Raw genomic sequence first — 9750 nt, 5'->3', positions numbered from 1 at the left:
TGTCAGCTAATCGTTTTTGACAAATTTACCGAGGCAATAAACTAACGGCTTTTTTGGTTAGTTTAATGTGTTACAAAGGCAATATGACGATGCTTAATTTGACTGTCTATTACGACCTCAGAGTCAGCGTAATCTCTCTTGTCAAAAACGTATGCGTCTCTGTTAATGACATTTGGTGTTAGGCGATTGTTTTTACATGTTTTACGTGTAAAATATTAGATGTTTGAATCCATTAAAGGCTTGCTCATAAAAAAAAGTTCGGGAGGAGTTCAGAGTAACTACAAACTGAAATAAAAATATGTGAATCAAAGGAAGGTATAGCTTTTTAAAAATAGTTAATTTATTGAATAATATTGCTCGGTTGAATATGTGTCTAATGTGTGTTACTATTTTGATTAAAATGATCACACACTTTTGGGTATTTTAATGTTTTCCACATCAGGAGTGTCTGTATAGTTGCTACATTTAATTGAACTTTAATCTAAAACTCTTGTGAGACAGGTGTGGATGAGTTTTGATGGGTTTGTGTTTCGTTGGCAGGTGAACCGCTGAAGCCGGGATGATGCCGTCGCGTCTCTTCAGGCTCCACGGCCTGTTCGTCGCCTCTCATCCCTGGGAGGTGATCCTGGGGACGGTTGCGGTCACCATGTGTCTGATGTCCATGAACGCCATCGCTGCCAGCGACCAGATCTGTGGCTGGAACCATCAGTGTCCCAAAGCACAGGAGGTTCAAAGATCGCATCTCAGATTATAAAATGCTTTGTCTCTCTATATATTTACACACAAGACTTAACCTCTTTTATTATCTACCGAAGTCTATGTGTGGTCGGCAATTACGATCGTTACTAAAACATAACGATACGCTTTATATATTATAGCATTTTATATGATATTAACGTGCAGATTCGTTTTGTTGCACATTTATAGAAAGTTCTAAGCGGCGACGTGAACATTTTAACCATTACGAGATGCGTCGCCATCGTTTACATCTACTTCCAGTTCAAAAACCTCCGTCAGCTCGGCTCCAAATACATACTGGGTGAGTTTTTTCTTTTCTGACGTGTTTCTGAGTGAAATGTAATCAAGTGAGAACTTGATTAAACAGTGAAAGGTGTTTCTTTATGCCAGATGGTTGGAATATTATTAAGGCATTAATTGGTCAAATGCGTTTTTGAATATAAACACACAATTTCCCCTCTCAGCTTAACCATTCATGTTATAAAAAGTACTGTGTTACGATGTGCGTATTTTGTGTCCAGGTATCGCTGGCCTCTTCACCGTCTTCTCCAGCTTTGTGTTCAGCACCGTGGTCGTTCAGTTTCTGGGCAAAGAGCTCACAGGACTGAAGTATGAATCTCGCGTGTTTCTCGAACCCGCCGTGTCTCGAAGCTTGTCTCTAAACGCTCTCGTCGTGTCCCTGCAGCGAGGCTCTGCCGTTCTTCCTGTTGCTGATCGACCTGTCCAAAGCCTGCGCTGCTGGCCAAGTTCGCTCTCAGCTCAAACTCGCAGAGTGCAAAAGCGCGATTTGTGTTTTTAAATTGTATTTTATCGAGACAATTTTGTGGCTTTAACATTAACATGCCTTTGCGAACATTATAGCAAAATGTGTTATAATATACTAAAGCCTAAACCATGCATTTTGTTCAATTATTTATTTTAGATATAAAAATCTTATTTTTTAATGTAGTTTGACTATGCACTAAAATAATTTCATACGGACACACACAAAAAAATAGCGCTAATGACAAAAGCGCAAAAATTATTGCAAAATTGAAATGGAAAAAACTATATACAAATAAAAACTAATTGATACAATTTCACAGGAGGAGGTCAGAGAGAATATTGCTAAAGGCATGGCCATCCTGGGTCCTACGTTCACCCTGGACGCGCTGGTGGAGTGTCTGGTCATCGGTGTAGGAACAATGTCCGGTAAGATACCGTAGGCATGCAAACCTGGATGGTTTAGCGTTCGGTTCGGCGTGGTGTGGAGAAGTCGCAGGAAATCGTGTTCTTGCGGTAGTGTCGTAAATAACAATCAGTCAGTTTTTAGGGCAGATATCTTCTAAAATGCTTATTCGCTAATTAATAATGACTTAAAAAAAGACCTTAACGGCTTGCACAGTAACTACTTCCTGATTGCAGGCGTCGTCAGCTGGAGATCATGTGCTGTTTCGGCTGCATGTCGGTTCTGGCCAATTACGTCGTGTTCATGACCTTCTTCCCTGCCTGTGTGTCGCTGGTGTTAGAGGTCAGTGTTAGATGTCCCCGTATAACGTATAAACCCAGATGTGAGCAAACTCTGACCCTGTCACCCGTCCAGCTGTCCCGTGAGAGCCGCGAGGTCGGCCGTCTGGCAGCTCAGCCACTTCGCTCGGGTTCTGGAGGAGGAAGAGGGAAACAAGCCAAACCCGTCACTCAGAAGGTCAAAATGATCATGGTGAGTTTGGGAGGCGTCTGAGTCAACGATTCTGCTGCGCTTTGAGTGATTCGAAAGTGACGGTTTATAAAGACATTGATAATAACGTTTCAAATAAAATGCTCTTTTGAACTTCTGGTCATTAAGTAAAAAGCAGTTTGCACAAAAATGCTCAGCAGCACAACTTTCTTCAACATCGATAACGATCAGAAAGCTTCTCGGCATACTAAAGTGATTTCTGGAGGATCATGTGACACTGAAGACTGGAGTGATGCTGAAAATACAGCTTTAATTACTTCATATACATTTTTATTCATATTTAAATGGCTGAACAATTGGCAATACGGCGGTCTTTTTGGCGCTTCTGGCGTTGGTTTTGTTTCAGTCTTTGGGTCTGGCGCTGGTTCACGCTCGGAGTCGACTCGCGACCGAATCCCCGCCGCACAACACGAGCAGCTCAGACGTGGTTCTGCCCGCGCAGAAGAACACGAGAGTCCGACAGAACCATGTCCAGGTACGAGCTGCGGAGGATGGAAAGCTGTCTTGTTTATCGAGTCGTTAGTAATAATCTCCCTCTGTCTCTCAGTGTGGATCTGGAGCAGGTCATCACGCTCTCTCTCGCTCTGTTGTTGGCGGCAAAGTATGTGTTTTTTGAGCAGGCCGAAACGGAATCCTCCCTGTCGATTAAATCCCACGTGGCCACGCCCAGCTGCTCCCCGACCAATAGGAGAGGAGGAGGAGCACTGTCAGAGGGATTGGGCCCCGCCCAAAGCCCTGATGGGGGTCCCTGCGAATAAAAGTGAACGAGAGCCGCCTGATCCGTCAGACGGAGATGGTGAGGAGGAGAAAAGTGACGAGCTTCAGTCTCAGCAGCGCCGCCCTGTGGACGAGTGTCTGAGGATTCTTAAAGACCCTAAAGTAATTCAGTGACATGTTAACTGATCTTATGCAACTCTTTCTGTTCTCCATTTGTTTATCTAATGATTTTATTTATTGTTTTGTTTATGTATTTATGGTTTATTTGATTGATTTGATTTGAATTTTTTTTTTTTTTTATTTAATGATTTTAGGACTTTTTTTTTCTTCTTTTTTGTAAAAACACTCATTCTCTGATTTCATTTTTATTTGTTGTTTGTTTATTCATTGTTTTTTGATTTTTTTTTTTTTTTGTCCCCTGGTTCTGTTCCTTCTTTTCCTGTTCTTTTCTTCTTTTTTTATCGGTTTCTGGTGTTTATTCATAATTTTTTTGTTCCTCCATTAATTTTATTTGTTGTTGTTGTTTTTTTTTTCTTTTTTTTTTATTTATTGTTTTTAATTTTTTCTATTTAAGTGATTTATTCAGGGTTTTTTGAATTGTTTTTTTATTTTATCTGTTCTGCGTTGTTGGTTCAGGTGGGTTTTTATTTATTTATTTGTTCTTCCGTTTTCTTTCTTGAGATGATTTATTAATTTTTTGTTTCTTTTTCGTCTTGTGATTCTAAAGACCCTCCAGGTATCGATCAGTAATTATTTCTCTCTCTTCTTTCAGAGAGGAGCTCGTTGTCTCTCTAACGCCGAGGTGATGGCACTAGTGGAGTGCAGGGGCATTCTGGGATACCGTCTGGAAGCGGTGATGGAGAGTCCAGAGAGAGCGTGGCGGTGCGCGAAATGCTGTCCTCTAAACTCCCGGACAGGTGTGCGCTGGAGAACCTGCCCTACAGACACTACGACTACTCGAAGGTGCTGCTCCGATCCAGGGTCCGCGTGTCATGATGTCACGGCGGTTGGATGGTTTAATCACGTTTCCTTATTTCCTCAGGTGATTGGCACTAACTGCGAGAATGTGATTGGCTATGTACCTGTGCCGGTGGGCGTGGCCGGACCACTCCTATTGGACGGGAAAGAGTTCCACGTCCCCATGGCAACGACAGAAGGCTGTTTAGTGGCCAGCACTAACCGAGGATGCAGAGCCATCACAGTGAGTCATGTGTTTATTTTATATTAAAAGTAAATTAAAAAAAAAAAAAAAAAAAAAACATGACATTGTACTATTCTTCTATGACTATTTATTTTCTTTCTTTTGCTCCTTCATTTTGTTTGTATGTTCTTTTCTTCATTTTTTCTGCTTTATTTCTTTTTCTTTCATTCTTTTACTTTTTTGTGAATTTATGAGTTAGTTTGCTTGTTCAGGTATTCTTCATTTTGGCATTGGTGTATTTTCATTTGTTTGTTTTTTTGTTAATTCCTTTACTTGTGATCTTTTTTGATTATCGTTCACTATTTATTTTTTTATTATAGTTATATTTATTTATATATATATATATATATATATATATATATATATATATATATAAATATATATATATATATATATATATATATATATATATATAAAATTAATAAAATAAATATATATAAAATAATTTATTTATTTTTATTTAGATTTCTGTTAAGTAGTTTGTGTACTCATTCTTTTTTTAAACTTTGTGTTAATTTCTTTCTTTAAATATTTTTTATTTTGTACTGATAATAAAAAATTGTTAATTAATTTTGTCTACTTTTTTACTTTGCATTAGTTTGCTTTCAAGTCATTCGGTCTAAATGTTTACCTGCTTTTGTTGATTCCTTCATTCTTCCGTTCTTTGATTTCTGTGGTTTATTCATTCGTTTATTATTCGTTTCTGACGTTTATTCATTTGTTACAGTTTTTTTTTTCATTGTGTATCTGATTATTATTATTTTAATGTTTTTTTCTTTTGTTTCCGCGTCCATATTTGCTGTATTGTCCTACTCCCGGTCATAGATGGTGTTTGTTCTCTCTCTAGTTGTCGGGGGGCGTGAGCAGCCGTGTCCTGGCGGACGGGATGACTCGAGGGCCGGTGGTTCAGATGCCGTCGGCGTGTCGAGCGGCGGAGGTCAAGGGCTGGCTGGAGAGTCCGGAGGGCTTCGGTGCCATCAAACAGGCCTTCGATCACACCAGCAGGTCAGAGGGCAAAGCTCACACACAGAATGACCTCTCTATAGCGCAGCTGCGGCATGGTTTCAGTGGTAACTGAAGTAGCTCTGCGTGTGTCTCAGGTTTGCTCGTCTGGACCGCCTGCAGGTCAGTCTGGCCGGGAGGAACCTGTACATCCGCTTCCAGTCTCAGACCGGAGACGCCATGGGCATGAACATGCTGTCAAAGGTGTGTGTGATGAAGCAGAGCTCCAGCGTCTCTCGTATTACAGCAGATTTATGGGTCACAGAGCAGCTGACCTTTACTCCAGTACTGACTTTAATAGATGCCCTTGCTCTATTTTAAAGCAACTATTATACTAGAATACATAACTTTACCTATAAGAGGGCACTGACACCATCATAGGAAAACATATTTCTATAAATACAACTGAATGACAGCTTATGAATTTTCTTAGTATATGATATTGGCCATTTACAATTTTAATTTGCTGTCTCATATCAAATTAATGCTAATAATAATAATAAAAAAAAAAAAAAAAAAAAATATATATATATATATATATATATATATATATATATATATATATATATATATATATATATATACATAATATAAATGTATATCAAATATAATATTATCTAAATTATATATATATATATATATATATATATATAAACACATGCATCACGTACATATATTGTTTATATATTAAGTATAGTCATATATAAAATAAATATAATAATATAAATGTATATACATGTATACATTTTAAAATATACTGTATGTGTGTGTATTTCTATATGCATAAATACAGACCGCACACATACTTATAGTATATAAACAGAAACCTTTATTGTTTGACAGCTCTAGAAATAATTAAAAATAGTGAAATTCTACAAATATTCTATATAATAATCACTTCATTTATTTTATTGTTCGTTTATGACAGATAACATTAAGAACAGTCGTGTTGTGTGTTTGTGTCCGTAGGGAACCGAACAGGCTCTGAGCAGACTTCAGGAGCGTTATCCTGACACGCGTCTGCTAGCCGTCAGCGGGAACTACTGCACCGATAAGAAACCGGCCGCTGTGAACTGGATCCACGGCAGAGGGAAGTCCACCGTGTGTGAAGCAGTCATACCAGCCCGAGTGGTCAGAGAGGTCAGAGCGGGTTAACACGGGCTCCTGTAGGGGGCGACAGACAGCCACAAATCCCAGGATGCTTTTCAAACGCAAAACGGAAATCGGCCCTGTGTTTCAGGTGTTGAAGAGCAGCGCGGCGGCTCTGGTGGAGCTCAACATCAGTAAGAATCTGGTGGGTTCAGCCATGGCCGGAAGCATCGGGGGCTTCAACGCTCACGCGGCTAACATCGTGTCGGCGCTTTACATCGCCTGCGGACAGGTACGGCCGCTTCACTAAAACACCCGCGCTTCAGTCAGGACATTTCAGTCGTTCTTAGTGTGCATGTCAAGATGAAACAAAGGCGCTGACGTGTTTGAAACGCTTCAGATTTACATTCATTCTGCCTCTGTGTCTGTGAAACCGGGGTAAACTTACAATTTTTGCATGTGCATATGCATTTAAATTATAAATGATATGATCGACGACCTGGACCACAAAACCCATCGTAAGGGTCAGTTTTTTTTTGAAGCTGAGATTTATACTGAAAGAATAACTTTCGATTGTTAGATCGATTTTAATAAATATTATTAAAATAAAAATATTGTGAAAACAGCCTGAAAAGTTGTCCAAATCAAGTTCTTAGCAATGCATGCTACTGATCCAGTTTATATATATATATATATATATATATATATATATATAAATGCCATGCCGTCATAGGAAAACATATTTATATATATATATATATATATATATATATATATATATATATATATATATATATTAGTAAAAATTACTGCATTGACACATGATATTTTGTTGTTTCTGAGCCTCTGTGTGTGTGTGTGTGTGCATGTGTGTGTGCGCGTGTGTGCGTGCGTGTGTGCGGCGTGTGTGCGTGTGCATGTGTGTGCGTGTGTGTAGGACCCTGCGCAGAGCGGTGGGCAGCAGTAACTGCATCACTCTGATGGAGTGTGTGGGGCGGATGGAGAGGATCTGTCGTGTCCTGCACCATGCCCTCGTTAGAGCTGGGGACTGTGGGAGGAGGAACAGGGCTGCCCGCACAACACGCCTGTTTACAGGTAACACACACGCACACACACACACACACACACACACACCCCTGCGGGCAGTGATGATCTAACCGCGCTGCTCTGTGTCGGTCAGATGCTGGGGGTTCACGGCTCCAGCGATCAGTGTCCCGGGGAGAACTCTCGGACGCTGGCGAGGGTGATCTGTGGTGCAGTTCTGGCCGGAGAGCTCTCTCTGATGGCCGCCCTACGCCTCGGACACCTCGTCAAAGAGTCACATGACTCACAACAGGTACAGCACACACCTGCAGTGATAACCTGAGCGGGGCTAGCATACAAAAACCCGTCCTGTCTATAAACATGACTTATATAATGTATATAAAAACATTAGCATTAATAAAATAATGTAAAATTCTTTATATTACAGTACGATTTTTCATGGTATTTTTTAGTTTAGAATCTGAAGTGTTTTTCCTCTCACAGGTCAAAAGCCAATCTTGAGAGACTGAACCACAGCTGAATCAATCTTCCTGAAGCACAGAGGACTCTGGGAAGCGGAGTCCGTGCGGTTTCTGCCCATCATCCACTCCCGGCGTCTGAAGACACGGCCTGCAGAAGCGACGGGCGTCTGGAAGGAGCTCCGCTGGGAAATGCTAATCCTTGACCTCCGAGTGCGTGCCTCGTTTTTGTAGAACGAGTAAATGGCGAGGCGCTGCTGCGTTTCTCGCGTTCGTTTAGTCTCGCGCTAAAAGCCATGACCGTTATTTGCTCGAGATTTGTCAAAACAAGTCGGTGACAGTGAAAAGAGACTTTTTAGTGAAAAGAGATATTTTCCGTTTGGATCTTGGGTTTCTGAATGAATGTATTTAATTGATCCATGAAACTCACTGTGATGAACTCCACTGATGGACCTTATAAGCGAGGTGCTACTCTACTTTAATGATAGTCAATAGTTCATGAATCTGTGTGAATGTGGATGTTTGCACTATTTATATTCTGCGTGCAGCTAAAAATAAAGGGGTCTGCTTGTTATGCTGCTTGTTTCATCTGAATTGAAGACTGCAAAGTGCTTTGGTTTTTCTCAACAAAAGCAAGTCCTTTACGCTTTCTGGCTGTAGAAAGTGCCGGTGAAGCCATATGTGTGTCTTTTAAACTCTTGCTTATTTCCTGCTCAACCACTGATCAGCGTATTTTTAAATTATCACAGTATTTTTGCTAATTAACTGTTTTAAAATTGGACAAATAAACATGAACAGAGTATTATTAGCATTCGATTGTAGTGGTTTTTGTTTTGGTCTGTTGTCTTTCTATCAGCTTGGACCAGTCTGGTCATTCTCCTCTGGCATCCATGAAGCATTTGCGCCTCATCTGTTGCTCATTGGATATCTTCTCTTTTCTGACCATTCTCTGTAAACCCTAGAGACGGTTGTGCTCAAATCCCAGTAGATGAGCAGTTTCTGAAATATTCAGACCACATTCAAAGTCACTGAAATCATATTTCTTCCCGGTCTGATGCTCGGTTTGAACCGCAGCAGGTCGTCTTCACCATGTCTGCATGCTTAAATGCATTGAGGTGCTGCCATGTGATTGGATGATTAGAAATTTGCGTTAACGAGCAATTAGACAGGTGAACCTAATAAAGAGGCCAGTGAGTATATCTCTCTCTCTCTCTGTATATATATCTAGCTCTCTATAGCTCTCTCTGTATATATAGATATCTCTCTCTGTATATATATATATATATATATATATATATATATATATATATATATATATCTCTATATATCATGTATATATCTGTCTATATATATTTTTAATGAAAATTTAAAGTCTGCAGTTTAATTGAAGTACTCCTGCAGACTAGGGGCGGGACCAGACGCATCGCCCCGCCCGTCGCATTTCATTGGTTGCCCGGCAAAGCAGTAAATAACAGACTTGACCATTCCATGCGTTTGACAGCAAAAGAAGCATTAAAATTACTAATAAGCAAAAAAAAAAAAAAACACTCGTTTGAGCCCATGTTCTGTTAAAAAGCACACACGAAGAAGGAATGACACTGAGTCGGGGTTGCAGAAAGATGTCGATCATTTTATTCCTCTCTACACAGGGCGAGACGCCCTCTATTCACAGTACAAGTTCATCCTGACACCTTTAGTGTGACGCGTTATTATGTACCGCGAAACATCTGAACCCCAACGACATTACATTCAGTGCAAATGCAACTAATAACACACGGACTGTC

General features: G+C 40.1%; 1 pseudogene; it reads left to right on the top strand.

Annotated features, from left to right (window-relative positions):
* LOC122332513 overlaps positions 1–7837 on the top strand; it is an 8147-nt pseudogene extending 310 nt beyond the window's left edge.
* Positions 7838–9750: the final 1913 nt, after the last annotated feature.

Source organism: Puntigrus tetrazona, unplaced genomic scaffold (assembly GCF_018831695.1).
Source record: "Puntigrus tetrazona isolate hp1 unplaced genomic scaffold, ASM1883169v1 S000000104, whole genome shotgun sequence".
Taxonomy (NCBI): domain Eukaryota; kingdom Metazoa; phylum Chordata; class Actinopteri; order Cypriniformes; family Cyprinidae; genus Puntigrus; species Puntigrus tetrazona.
This window is presented reverse-complemented; position numbering and strand designations above follow the sequence as displayed.